This window comes from Magnolia sinica, chromosome 1 (genome assembly GCF_029962835.1).
Source record: "Magnolia sinica isolate HGM2019 chromosome 1, MsV1, whole genome shotgun sequence".
In the NCBI taxonomy this organism is placed as follows: Eukaryota; Viridiplantae; Streptophyta; class Magnoliopsida; order Magnoliales; family Magnoliaceae; genus Magnolia; species Magnolia sinica.
Window position 1 is genome coordinate 730901 of NC_080573.1, and position 15807 is coordinate 746707.

General features: G+C 41.4%; 1 pseudogene; it reads left to right on the forward strand.

Annotated features, from left to right (window-relative positions):
* Nucleotides 1-131: 131 nt before the first annotated feature.
* On the forward strand, nucleotides 132-13905 carry LOC131244157 (pentatricopeptide repeat-containing protein At3g54980, mitochondrial-like; annotated as a pseudogene).
* The last annotated feature ends 1902 nt before the right edge of the window (nucleotides 13906-15807 follow it).

The following is a 15807-nucleotide window of genomic DNA, read 5'->3' on the forward strand; positions in this document are numbered from 1 at the left end:
GCACTAATGTATCTAAATATGGAGTTTTGGGGCTGTGCTATAGGTTGAGTTGTTTGCTGTCCTGCTGGAGTTGGCTTGCAGTGCTGCTTCCTCTGCGTCCTTATGTTTCAGCTCCGGTGTGCTGCGATGGGATGGAATTATGGCCTGATGATGGATGGCTTTGGATGCTTGGAGTGGCAGCATTTCAGCATGTCTCTGTCCCTGCTTTCCCTGCTCCGTGGCCTGCTGTTGTCTGGTATTTCTGTTTTGCTGGTTTGTATGCCAGGTTGCTTCAGATGGTGGCATGTTTTGGTTGCTCATATTGCTGGAGCTTGGGGGTTTGGTTTTGTTGCAGCTCTGCAGTTTCCTTGGGTCTTGTGGAATGCCAAGATCTGGCAGTGCAGGTGTTTTTATTCTCTTGATGTGGCAGTCAATTGGGCCAGGTTTTCGTCACGGTCGGCTGGAAAATCCCTTGTAGCAGGTCCAATATGAGTGGAATCTGAATCTGTTTTCTGTTGTGGGCATTTATTTGCCCAGTTGCTCGTTGTGCTGGATGGTTTGGTTGCAGTGCCTGGTTGGTGGCCTGTTTCGGTCTGCCCATGATGCAGGTCTGGTGGTCAAGGTGTAGCCCGGCTTTCTGGTGATTGGCAGTTCCTGTAGCAGGTGAATAGGCCATAGATTTGGGTTCAGTGGCATGTTGCTCTGCTTGGAAGAGAGTTGGTCTGTTTTGTTCGAGCTGGGCTGTTTGTTCTTTGTTAAAAAAAATCTGCTGTCCTGTGGGAAGCCGCTTGCTAGCCCAGGTATCCCAGTTCATGTTAGATCCTTTTTTGGATCCTTTTTTTGTAGAGATTTCTTGTTAGGCTTGGCTGTATAGAAGAATCATATGATGGGCGAGGCCTGCCTGAATAATTTGTACATCATTTAATATTTTTGCCAAATCAACAAAGCTACAGGTGGTGTACTCCCACCTTTCTACACACACACACACACACACACACCCACACATATATATAAAAGAGAGGAAGAGATAAAAGTAACGCTGTGAAATTATCGATGCTCCTGTGGAAAGGTACCAATAATCTTTGATTTTACAAATGTACAGACATTATCTCAAAGCCAGTGAAAATCTGCACCCCAATTGGCCTTCTTTTGCTGCCATGAACAAGGATCTTAGTGTTTTATTCGAAGCACTGGAAACAAGAAACTCTCATAAGTAAAACTACCACACAATGAATTTGTCCAAAATGATTAATGTAGGCCAAGTGCTTAAAATTTATGTCAGTGTTTCAATCTTCATTTTGTTCTAACAGAAAAGAGAGAAAAGAAAAGAAAGACAAGAAAACAGAGAAATGAGTACCTCGCTTTTTCTTCACTATGCTTCACCACACAAAATGACAAGTTTTGTTCATTCTATGATAACTCTATTCTTCTCACTCAACATTCAAAATTCCTCTAAAAGCTAATGATACAGGAATGCCTCTTATTTTAACTAATTATTCAAAATTCCAAAGATATCCATGATTTAGAAGATTCTGATTCAAAGACATGCCTAATGTAAATAATGTACTTGTTGATGGATAAGGCAAATTTATGCAAAACTAAGAAGAAAGAATATTGAAGAAGTTGGGTTGCAAAACACCATTCCCAGCATGGAGATTCATCACCCTATACTGTCTTTAGGTGGGTAGTCTTCCCAGGCCCCATTCCAAACTAAACCTTTTTTATTTATTTCATTGAATGATGCATACCATTAACAACAGTTATTTTCTTCTTTTTTCTTTTTTTAACTATGTAATTTCCAGAAAAGCCTTGTAGTTGAACTGACTTCTCAAGCTAATAGAATTTGAGCTCCTTATGTTGTTGAAAGCACAACTCCATCTGTCTCAAGCACTTCCTATAGGCATGCAACATAATATGCTGCTTACCATTTCATGCCTTGCCTTCTCCTTGCATCAGCTCTTCATCTACTCTAAGCCATGTGCCCTCTGTTATCCATGTCAGTACAAACAAAAATCAGACTGTGCAGTGAATATCAGATATGTAACCTCTGGTGACCTTCCGTGGTGTGGAGAAAATGCTGTTCAAGAGCTCTCGTGGTTTACATAGGCCTGTCCTTGACTGATGCCTGGCAATTGATTTCCTTCCCTTGCCATTGTCAGCCTGAGAGTTGGGAGCGGTTACCAGTTGAAAGATTGTAAGATATCAAAGAGAATTTTGCTTCATTTAACAATGCGAGTTATGAGCAAGTTTCCTTTCAACTTCTATAGCTTCAATGGTAACTTTTTCTGAGTATTAAGATGAGTTTTAAATGCTGATCTGCAGTTCTAGGTTGCTCTTTTGGACCCCATTACTTCTTGTTTCAATGTTTACTGAAGTATACCAATCAGAAAGTTCCTAAATCATCAGGAAACACATTTGCAAATAAAGCAAAAATACATAGAATTTGAAGTGTTTTTATGCTGATTTCCTTGCCCTGATGATATTCAACATACAAATATTGTTGCATGACCCCAAATGACAGTTTCCATGCCCTGGCTTCTTCCCACTGTCAGATGGCACGTGTTCCAGGTCATGCATTGGGTCCAGTGCACTGTCAATATGCCCCGGACCAAAAATAACTTTGGTCTGCTGATCAGGAAGGCCAAACTTGTATGAGAAAATTTGGATTCACAAAAAGCTCCAACAATCCAAATTCAACGTACATGTGTGGCTCGCTCTACATGAGTGTACTACTCCGATTCTCGGTATGTGGCATGCTCACAGTGGGCACTACCTAATGAATGGCCTGGATTTCCGACATATGTGCCCTCCAACATGCCCACCATGCGGGGCCTCACATTCTAATAAAAACCCCTTAAATCATATGACAACAGCTTCCACAATTTCAACATTTTAGATATAAATACAAGTATGCCACCAATTGTTGACATATAAACAGCTGAGAACCGAAAGTTATGCCTGTAACTTAAGGTAGTAATCATAAACCTTACACCTTTGAGGCCAATCAAGGAGTTTGGAGATGGTGGCATGGACCCTAACCTACTTGTACCTGCTTGTAAATCATGGCTAGCATAATACGCCTCTTTCTTTCCCAGTTATGGGAGCCTGTGAAAGATGTCTGGGATGCTCAGACATTGTGGTACATGGCAAATAGATTGTCTTAAAGGGTATATGGTGTATCTATCAGGATCTCTCTCTCATATAAGGTTTTTCAAAAAATTATATTTATTAATTACCTTTAAGGATCTCAGCTTTTTATCATCTCAGATTTTAAAAACAGAAATTTATAATGAGTGGTTTAGATTTTATCTGAGTGTAAAAGGCACGTGATGTATAACTTAATCTCGTCCGTCCATGTATTCCAAACAAGGAAGTCTCTCCCCAATCTATTCCAATTAAAAGAAAGTTGATAGCTCACATATTCACATGTTAGTCCTATCCTTAGGCTAAGGAGAGGCACGCCATGCAATCCCACACATGGTATACGTGTGATGAGAGGATGAGAGGGAGAGATGGAAATCACTATCTAATCTTTTCTCCTCTCCATGATGTGAGGCCCAAAGGCCTGGGTAACTCCAAAAAGATTTTACAAACAACTGCCTTATTAGGATGAAATTTATGTTCCATACCTTTTTCAAAAAGTTACTTCATTAATTAAAGTACTGTCATTGTACTAACTTCCAGCTAGCAAATGGGTTAGTGGGTCGGCTGTGCCCTTCAGCAATGTCTATGGAAAACCCACTGGGACCATAAGGGGGCATTACCCCATGCTAGGCCAAGTGGTTAAAAATTAGCTTCATCTGTGATTCCCGTGGACTATATGATTGGAAATAATATATATGGCAATGCCCACCTCCAGCCTATTTCCATTAGTGTGGCGTACATGAATTACAAAGCAATGCCCACCATCCAATCCATTTTCATTAATGTGACATACATGAATTACATGTAGATATGATTATTAGGTCATATGCTTAAATTTTTGTGTGGAATTCAATGGTCTTAGTGGATTTTTTACGATTATCACAATGAACTCTATAAAAATCAAGGATGGACATCTATTTGCCAATTGTTTCCTTTAGTGTCATTTACTAGAATCATAGGCTAACCTGATTTTTTGCCTTTGGGCTTAATATAGGATTAAATATTTAATGGTTGGAGCGAATGTGACATTAACATCACAGTGAGCCTGGTCAAAATCAAGAGTAGTGTGGCGGTCAAAATCAAGAATCGTGTGGCATACAATTTCCTTTAACCTAAAAGAGAGTTAAAATAATAATAATAATAATAATAATAATTAATATAAGTAATATTATATTATTCTACAATCTTTCATTACATGTCATTTACAAGTGGTTAGGTAAAATCCACTCTTACTTTTAGGTGTTTCAATTTTTAGGCCCAAACTTAAATGCTGGAATCTAATGGTTAGAGTGAATTTCATATAATCATCATAGTAGTCCTCTTAAAAATTAATAATAGATGTCTTTCCCAACTATTTTATGTGGTGTAGCCCTACTTGAATTACAAATTAGACTGCATTTTTTGCTCTGGGCCTAAATCAAGGTTGCTCATCTAATGGTCATAGTGGATTTCAGGTCCCCATTAAGGTAGGCCCCACCCAAAATCAAGCCCAGGTAATCCCTCACTCTCCATACAGGCATACTACTTAGTAAAAAGGGTACGAGAAGTGTGATTTAGATCCACTCCAATCATTAAATATTTAATCCTATATTAAGCCCGGAGATGAAAAACAAGGCTAAGCTATTATTTGATAGACTACACACAAAAAAATAATAATAATAATAAATAAATAAATAATAGAAAGGATGTCCACTCTTGATTTTTATAGAGTTTATCATGATAATTATATAAAATCTATTATAGCCATTATGTTTCACACAAAATTATATAAAACCTATTAGCCATTAGATTCCACACAAAATTTTAGGCACGTGACTAACAATGTAGGCCACACTGATGAAAACAGTTTCGAGGGAGAGCAATATCTTACATCACTGTGGGCCCACCCAATCCACTGACCCATTTGTTCGCACGATGGCTACCACGGAAGGTAGTAGTAGGATGACAATTATATCGATAGATTTTTGAAAAAAAAAATACCGGAATGTAAATTCCATAATCATCAGCTACTTGTTGTAAAATTCCCTTCACGGGGTTTTGCACGAGTGTGAAGAGAGCACAGGGTTTTACACGAGAGAGACAGATTTGAGAGTCCGAATGAGTTTCTCAGCTTCTTCAGCGTTCTCACCATGGCTACTCCGTTTATGCAAAAAACGCAACGCTCTCTGCTCAACCTCTACCTTCCGCCCCTATCCTGCGCAACCTTGCGAGAAAACCCCTCTACATTGAAACTTCCAACTGAAATCCTCCTCAGAATCAGGATTTCCAGAGAAACCCATCTCAGAAACAGGATTTCCCGAAACCCCCATTACACATACAGAATTTGTAGAGAATCCCACGTCGGAAACTGAAATTCCAGAAAAAATCACATCGGAAACTGTATTTCCAGGAGAAATTCATCACCCCTCCAACTCTGTCCTCACTCAAGATCATGTCATAGAGGTTCTTCTCAACAACCGCCACGATCCCAAATCCGCACTGAGATACTTCCACTGGGCCGAGCAGCAGCGAGGATTCATCCGAGGCGTCTATTCCCTGTGCACGATGCTCCAGATCTTGATACAGTCGGGGAAAATCAGCAAAGTTCGCCAGCTTCTGAAACGGTCGCTTTCAGGCAACTCCAGTCCCTGTCCAACTGTCCTAGTCAAACGCCTGATTGAGGTCTCGAGAAGGTGCAATACCAAGACTCCTTATATATTCAACTTAACATTAGATAGTTATGTGCGGAATGGGCAGATCAAAGAGGCTATTGAGAGTTTTAGTGTGATGGTGAAAAATGACGTCTTCCCCGGTATTTTGTCTACAAACATCCTCTTGGCTGCTTTGGCGCGATTGGATACGATTCCAGAAACTCGGCAGTTGTATATGGAGATGCAAGATAGAGGGATTGATTGCAATTGTGTTACTCTTGATGTGATTATGCATGCTTGTTTGAAAGAAGGGAAGCCTGAGGAAGCCGAGGAGTATTTCAGAGAAGCAAAGTCTCGAGGATCTGAACTTGATGCTGTTACATATAGTACTGTGGTTCAGGCGGTTTGCAAGAAACCCAATTCAAAGAGAGCTTGTGAATTGCTGAAAGAGATGAGAGATTTGGGTTGGTTTCCGTCCGAGGCTGTATACACGAGTGTCATTGGAGTTTGTATGAAGCAGGGGAATATGGTAGACGCATTGAGGTTAAAGGATGAGATGATCAGAAGTGGACATCCACTGAATTTGGTGGTCGCAGCGAGTCTGATGAAGCGTATTGCATTCACAGCGTCTTGGATAGTGCTTTGGACATGTTCACCAAGATGGTTGAGAGTGGTATTTCTCCTAATGGTGTTACCCATGCGGTCCTGATTGAAGTTGCTTTAGAAATGGAAATATGGAAAAGGCGTTGGAGCTTTATTGGCAGATGAAAGAGATGGGGATTTCGCGGAATGTCTTTACTTTCAATACGTTGATTCGGGGGGTTTTGGGAAAGAAGATGTGGGAAGTGGCTTTGAAGTTGTTCGATGAGGCGGTTGAATGTGGAGTAGCCAATGTTTTTACTTATAACAAGCTCATATATTGGTTGTGTAATGAGGGTAGAATGAGGGAAGCTTGCGATTTATGGGATAAGATGGTTCTGAAAGGAGTGGTACCAAGCATTGTTTCATTTAATAACTTGATACTCGGCCATTGCAAAGAAGGGAATATGGATGTGGCATCTACCTTGTTCTCCCAAATGTGCGAGGAAGGTATCAAGCCCAATGTTGTCACCTACACAACTCGATATGCTAAAGAAGTTTGTAGAGGAGGGGATTGTTCCCATCTGCATGACTTACAATAGCATCATTGATGGCTTCATAAAAGAGGGCACCATGAACTCGGCCTTGTCGATGTATCACCAAATGTGTGAAAATGACGCAGGGATGAACATGATGGGGATAACTACTCTGAATCCACGGAGCTTCTCTGGACTCCTCACAGAGACTTCTCGAATCCACGAGGAAGGAAAGCAGAAAATAGAAATAAATTATAATAAATTCGAAATCGATTAATGAATAAAAGACTTCTCGAATCCACGAGGAAGGAAACCAGAAAATGGAAATAAATTATAATAAATTCGAAATCGATTAATGAATGAATAAAAACGAGTTCGCAACCCTTTAAATAAGGGTACCAAGCAATGGGAAAGAAATTAGAATCAAACTACGACTAAAACTCCTAGAATCCGCGACTTACTATAAATAGTAAACTTACTATTTATAGACGGTCATGATATCTACTAGCGCGCAAGGTTTTCGGCCAAAAATGGTAAGTGTCCTATTTGGCTTCACCAAACCATTCTCCTAATTATTCTAAGCTCTTTTCACGTTGGGCACAACTCCTAAAGCCTGACGGATGAAGAGTTATAATCAAATTAAAACTTATTATTTATAGTAAAAACAAAATTAAAACAGGGAAACGACCATCGATTCAGGGGTTTTTCGCAATTCCGGGCTGCGCAACCCGGCGTAGTGGGGTTGGTTGGCTTTAGAAGCTCGTTTTACTCCAAAATCATATATTTTATGTCAGATAACTCATTCCGAATTGCAAGATACGTTCGATTTAAGGTCCGATGGTCTGGATCACTTCTGTCGTCGACCGGGCCTTTTCTGATCCATCTTGGCCATGTAACTGTCCGCGACCCGCTCTACATCAGTCTCTTCCACTTTAAAAGAACTCGTCCTCGAGTTCTCCTCATGCTCTGGTTCATGATACTCGGTCAGGTCCGCAACATTGAAAGTCTGTGAGATTGCCATGTCATCTAAAAGATCAACAACATAAGGGTTGTCATTAATCTTTCGGATGATTGGTACCGGTCCAATCTTCTTATTTTTCAACTTATTGTACGTTCCAGTCGGAAATCTCTCTTTGCGCAGATGGACCATAACGCGGTCACCCACCTCGAACACCTTTTGTTGCCAGTGTTTATCCACTTGTTCCTTGTACTTCTCGTTCGAGACATGTAGCTTGGTCTACACTTCCACATGGATGCCCATGATTTTGTCTGCCATATGTTCTGCTGCAATACTCATGCCTGGGTGCTTGGACAGAGGGACTAAGTCAAGTATGTGGCGAGGCACTCGTCCATAGATAATCCGGAATGGTGATTTCCCTGTCGACTGGTTCACCATGTTGTTGAATGCAAACTCTGCTTGAGACAAGGACAAATCCAACTGCTTCGGTTTTTCTCCTGAAATATAGCGAAGGAGGTTTCCCAACGTGTGATTCACAACTTCAGTCTGCCCATCAGTCTGTGGGTGGTAAGCACTGCTGAATTGAAGTCGTGTATCGAATCGAGTCCACAAAGTCCGCCAAAAGTGCGTGGCTAATGAACTTTGTGTCACGATCAGAAGTAATGGTCTTAGGGACCTCGTATAGCCGTACGACCTCCTTGAAGAATAGATTCGCCACGTGTGTTGTATCAAGAATCTTCTTGTATGGGATAAAGGGCGTCATCTTGGAGAAACGATCTACCACCACAAACACCGAATCCATGCCGCGTTGTGTTCGTGGGAGACCAAGCACGAAGTCCATTAATAAATCCTCCCAAGGACCGTCAGGCACAAGTAAAGGGGTATAGAGGTCCGTATTCTGAGATTGCCCCAGGAAGTCTGACAAACATGACAACGTTGTACGATTTTTTCACATCACGTACTAATTGCGGCCAGTAATACCGCTCTTCCACAGGACCTCACGTCTTGTCTCGCCCAAGGTGTCCACCGAGGCCACCTCCATGTAGCTCCTGAATAATCTGCTCCCTCAGAGAACTTTGGGGAATGCACAATCGATTCCCTTTAAAGAGAAAATCGTCCTATATATGAAGGTCACTAAGATGACCTTCTTGGCACTTCATCCAAAAATCTTTGAAGTCCTCATCCTCGGCATATAACTCCTTGAGGCAGTTGAAGCCGACCACCTCGTTACTCATCGTAACAAGTAGTGATGCACGACGGCTAAGTACATCAGCCACCTTGTTTTGCTACCCTAACTTGTGCTTCAGAACGAACGTGAATTTCAGTAAAAATGCAACCCATCTACAATGCACACGATTCACGTTAGTCTGACTATTAATAAACTTTAATGCTTGATGGTCAGTGTACAGAAAAAACTCTCTTTGAATAAGATAATGCTGTCAATATCACAGTGCCTGAACAACTGCGTACAACTCAAGCTCATAAGTCGACCACTTCTTTCGGGTTTTGCTGAGCTTCTCGCTATAGAAGGCTACCGGCCTACTTCCTATGATAACACTCCCTCAATTCTGACGTATGAAGCGCCACACTTCACCTCAAACAATTTGTCAAAATTAGGAAGCATCAAGACCAATGTTGTAGACAATCGATGCTTGATCTCATGAAAACTCTTGTCAACTTTATCGGTCCACTGAAACTGTCATTTTTTCATGCAATCTGTTATAGGCGCGACTATGGTGCTAAAATCTCTCACAAATCGACGATAGAAAGTCGTCAACCCGTGAAAACTCCTCACCTCATGAATGTTTGTTGGGATCGGCCATTCTCTAATAGCTCGCACTTTTTCATCGTCCACACGAATGCCTGTGGACGTTACAACAAATCCTAGAAACAACAGGCTGTCAGTTAGAAAACTACACTTTTTCAAGTTGAGGTACAACTTGTTAATTTGTAGGACCTGCAGCACATGTCTGAGATGTTTCCTGTGCTCCACCTCAACCTAGCTATATATCAATATGTCATCAAAATATACTACCACAAATCGACCAGTGAACAGTTTTAGAACTTGATTCATCAAACGCATAAAAGTACTTGGTGCGTTCGATAGGTCGAAGGGCATGACCAGCCACTCATACAACCCTTCCTTGATCTTGAATGCCATCTTCTACTCATCACCAGGTCGAATATGAATCTGATGTTACCCGCTCCTTAGATCTAGTTTAGAGAACACCTTCCCCCTTCTAGCATATCTAGCATGTCGTCCAACCGTGGTATTGGGAACCGATATTTGATGATAATTTTGTTAGTTGCCCGGCTGTCGACACACATGCACCAGCTTCCATATTTTTGTGGCGTTAATAATGCTGGTACGACACATGGGCTCATGGTCTCTCTCAAGAGACCCTTACCGATCAATTCCTCAACTTGCCCTTGAAATATCTCACACTCCTTCGGACTCATCCGATAATGATGGCAGTTGGGCAGGCTAGCCCTAGGAACGAGGTCTATGTGATGTTAGATGTCCCTCATGGGGGCAATCCATCAGGTAGATCCTTAGGCCAGACTTCTTTGAATTCATTTAGCAATAGTCTTAAACTTTGAGGGATGTTTGAGGGTTCTTCTTCCTTGCCCTTCACCACTACGGCGTATACCTCGCCGGTTTCCTTCGATTCCTCCATGAAATTTCGAATGGTCAAGAGGGAACTTTCCTCCACTTTATAAGCTTCAGGGTGGTTCTCTAGTGCCATAGGGGCAAGGATTATTTTTCGACTATCCTTGACGAATATGTAGGCATTATCTCGTCCCCAATGGGTCGCATCACGGTTCGACTGCCAGGGTCGACCGAATAGCATATGACAAGCTTCCATGTCGACCATGTCATAAAGTTTTGATCCTTATAATTTTTGCCAATTGAAAACGAGATAGTACATTGTTCAGTTACCTAGGTCTCATTCACCTTTTTTATCCACCCAATTGAGTATGGGGAAGGATGTTTCGTCGTCGGTAGCTGCAACTTGTCCACCATAACTCTTGAGACGATGTTCTCGCTACTACCACTGTTTATGATCACATCATAGACCTTTCCGTTGACAGTGCACTGAGTACGAAATATATTGTGTCGTTGTGGATGTAATTCCTTTCGTGGGGCATACAGTAATCTCCTCACAACTAGAAATTCACCATGATCCTCGTCCGTCACTTCATCGCCACCTGTTATTTCTTCAGTGGTTTGTTCATATTCAACATAGCCATAGTCTTCTTCTGCGATCTCATCTTCAGTGCCCCCTTCGTTTATAGTCAAGTGTGTTGTGGGGCGTTGAGGACAAGTGCTTGATAAGTGGTCTGGTTGGCCACAGCGGTAACAGTTATTCAACCTTGGCCGAGCATAAGGATTTAGAACCCTACTCAGACCCGCTATTGTCAGTGCTGCACGTTGAGGTCTGGATGAGCCGCTCCCTATATTACGGTTTGCGGTTGTAGGAGGTTGAAGACGCTCTCCTACTGGATCTGTTCCTCATGCCATCAGTGGATCCTGCGTGGGACCCGTCATGGGGGGGTCGAGTTGAAGGATATGGACGAGCAGGAGCTCTTGCAAGATATATTTCTGCCTTACCCCCCAATTGAACTCTTTCATCCACGGTCCCGACTGGATACATTTGAACTCGGTCCTGAATTGTCGATCGCAACCCACCTATAAATTGTGTCACCTTCTGTGACTCAGATTCTGTCAGATCGTTTCGTGTAGCCAACCGCTGGAATTCTTTAATGTAATCTGTGACGGTTCGATTTCCTTGTTGGCAATTTTGATATTGCTGAAATAATATCTGCTCATAATCACTGGGGAGAAATCATGATCGAAGAAGACGTCTCATCCGTGGCCATGATGAGATGGGTGCCTTGTTTTGACGGGCTTATGAAAGTTATAATTGTTCCCACCATGCAAAAGCACTAGATTTTAATTTAAACGCTATCAATTTTACCCTTTTATGATCTGGCACGTCCATATAATCAAAATATCTCTCTACTTCGGTTAGCCAATCGAGAAAATCTTTTATATGTAATAAACCATTAAAACTAGGAAGTTCAGCCTTACCTTGATAGTCTCTTTCAGCACGATCTAGATGGTCGCCTCCATGGATTGGTCGTCGGGCAAAACCTTCATTAATGTCCTCGTTGCTAGAACTTGAATCATCTAGTGTAACCCTACGGTTTGCCACTGGTAGTGCTCTACGAAAATCGGGGTGGAGCACCGCTTAGGGCTCGGGGCGGAAGTAGCACATCTGCAAGACGGTCGAGGATTGCCTACAGCCCTTGCATGGTCAACTGACTCTCCCGGTGGAAAACTTTCATTCTTTCCGAAAGATAACGAATTCCTAAATCACCATCTACAGGATTTTAATTCATACCTTCATTGTTTACTATCGGCTCGAGGGGAATCCTCGCTTTAATACCAATTGACGCAGGGATGAACGTGATGAGGATAACTACTCCGAATCCACGGAGCTTCTCTGGACTCCTCACAGAGACTTCTCGAATCCACGAGGAAGGAAAGCAGAAAATAGAAATAAATTATAATAAATTCGAAATCGATTAATGAATGAATAAAAACGAGTTCACAACCCTTTAAATAAGGGTACCATGCAATGAGAAAGAAATCAAAATCAAACTACGACTAAAACTCCTAGAATCCGCGACTTACTATAAATAGTAAACTAAATATTTATAGACGGTCGTGATGTCTACTAGTGCGCAAGGTTTTCGGCCAAAAATAGTGCCCTATTTGGCTTCACCAAACCATTCTCCTAATTATTCTAAGCTCTTTTCACGTTGGGCGCAACTCCTAAAGCCCGACGGATGAAGAGTTATAATCAAACTAAAACTTACTATTTATAGTAAAAACGAAATTAAAATGGGGAAACAAACGTCGATCCAGGGGTTTTTCGCAATTCTGGGCTGCGCAACCCGGCGTAGCGAGGTTGGTTGGCTTCAGTAGCTCGTTCTACCCCAAAATCATATATTTTACGTCAGATAACTCATTCTGGATTGCAAGATATGCTCGATTTAAGGTCCGATGGTCTGGATCACTTCTGTCGTCGACCGGGCCTTTTCTGATCCATCTTGGCCATGTAACTGTCCGCGACCCGCTCTCCATCAGAAAATGGGATATCCCCGAATGTCTTGACCTACACAAGTTTCATCAATGGTTTCTGCAGAAATGGGAGTATGGATCTCGCTCTGAAGTTATGGAATGAGATGAAAAACAAGGGTCTCCAATTAGATGTTGCTGTGTATAATGCTCTAATTGATGCGTTTTGCAAGAAAGGAAGTATGGACGGTGCATGTGTGCTTTTCAACGAATTGGTTGAAGTAGGTTTGGCTCTGAGCGCCGTCATTTACAACAGTCTGATTGGTGGGTATAGGAATCAAAACAATATGGAAGCAGCATTTGATCTGCACAAGAGAATGTGTGAAGAGGGGATTCCTTGTGATTTAGCTACTTACACAACCTTAATAGATGGATCACTGAAAGTGGGTAATATCCTCTTTGCTTCGGAACTCTATGCCGAGATGCTGGCGAAGGGAGTTGAGCCTGATATAATCACATTTACGGTTCTTATAAATGGTCTATGCAATAGAGGACAGCTAGAGAATGCACGGAAAGTCCTGGATGAAATGGATAGAGAGAAGTGTCCTAATGTTCTTATTTATAACGCATTGATTGCCGGATACTTCAGGGAAGGCAATATGCAGGAGGTTTTCAGATTGCATGATGAAATGCTTGATCGAGGCTTTGTGCCTGATGATGTGACTTACGATATTTTGGTGAATGCAAAGGTTGAAGGCAACGCCTCCCTTGCCGGTAGATGAAGCTTTGGATTTTCTTAAGATATTTTCTTCTGTCACACCCAAGCAAAACAAGATCGTGTAAGCTCATGATATTTATCACTGATGCTCAATCTTCCACTGTTTATATAGGAAAGTAAGGAATGTGAGCACCCTTGTTGTTTCTCCTATTTGATTTATAGAGGGATGCTAATTCCAGATGCTCCACCTTCAAGCACTAGACACAAACACACAACATGTGCGTCAGGTCCAGGATGTTTATCAATTGGGACCCTCAATGCATGTGTCCCATACCATAAACCAGGCTGGCCGACACATCACGCAAGTAACATGTGCACCTTGAGTACAGACCTTTGGTTATTATTTTGCTAACCATAGTCCACCTGATGAATGGACCAGCTTTAATTTTCTTTTCATTCATAGTAGGAACCAACCTATGAATTCCCAGTCCTGAATAGGAATGTTGGTGTGTCGTAATGTTTGTGTTTGGCTGCACTTTATTTATACATGAATTCCATGAGTAACATTATCTTTGTTCAAGAAGTGTCAATATCTTTGTTGGACTCCTTCAAAGGAAGGTTGGGGCTAGTTTGGGCATGCCTAAGAACGTGGGTGGAACCATGAGTCCATTGTTCAGAATGAGAATGTAATAATAACTGGCCCCTAATCCTATGACCATGTTGATTGGGAGTTTTTACTTTCTTGCTGGAAAAAAAATGTGGTTCGGTTCAAAATGGATGAGGTGGATTAAAGAATGTGTTTCTTTTGCTTCGTTTTCTATCCTTTTACTGGATCTCCACTTTGCTTCTTCTCCAGTTCCAGAGCTCTCTGGCAGGGGGACCTATCTCCATTTCTCTTTTCGACTGTAACCTGCAGAAGTAAATTCATAAAATTTGTAATTGTCAGTTCCAATTTTCTGAAGACAACCAGGGAAGTAGCTAATGTAACAAACATTGCACTGGGCTCCTTGGATCTCCATTTGGGCATCAATTGAAGGATAATTGTGTTCCTCCTTTTGAGATTTGGATCTTCCATTGGCGCTTCCTTTATCAGTGATGAGGTGTTTGTCGATCTTGCCAGATAATCCTAACCACTTCCAAACAAATTTTTATCTTTTTTGCTTGATTTCCATGGTCACAGTGTGGCATCCAAAATCCAATGGACTTCGAAATTCTCTCTCTTTTTTTTTTTTAACACACACCCCCACACACTCACGCCGTAGTGGGCTTTCACCACCTATGGATACTCGAACCCTTGACCGGGTATTGAAACTCCCAAGAGTCTACCACCCGAGCAAGACCAAGGATCCGACTTAGAAATTCTCCTAGATCACCTTCTCTTTTTTTTTTGTAAAATTTGGGAGTATCCATTTTGATTTTGTACACCTAATCATGGTCCATACCTTGATCATTATTGCCGTGTCACAATTACTCATGGGTCTAGGGCTGAAAATTCTCTATGTTGTTCTGCTTGCCATGCGGAGCAATAGAATGAGTTTCTTGAGGTGTTTGACAGATTCATCACCACTACAATGAGTTCATTGTTTCCATATATCTAGTCAACTCTGGCAAAGCTTGGGTCTATTGATTTAACAGGCATAACTCAGATTTGTTGATTAAATTTCAGATCTCGTAAGAAAAGCCGCTAAATATAACTCTTTGTCATATCTTATCCTCGGATGGTCCCCTAATCCCTTTAGTTCCACCATGATCAACCATTTGATCAATTGTAGAGACACTCTGTATTAATTTCAATCAAACAAATGTTGGATCTTCATTTGGATCAACTACAAGTAATTAAACCCCGGAACCCAAAGGGATCCAGTTAGATACCAATTGACATAGATGGATGTTGGAGGAGAGTAATAGAAAGAGGATAGGTGTAGAAGCAACTGAGATCTGAACTGAGATCTCAAATACCCAAATGTTTCATGTCGCATTAAGTTGTAAAGATAAACACAAGAAGACAACTTTCTTACAAAAAAAAAAGAAGAAGAAGAAGAACCTTTTTATTAAATGAAGCATTAGGCTGCCTTCTCTAATCTCTACAATCACACATACATGCATCATATATGCATGCACCTATACATTTACATTATGTATATATGCACAAAGGTCTCAGATGCAACTAGTTGGAC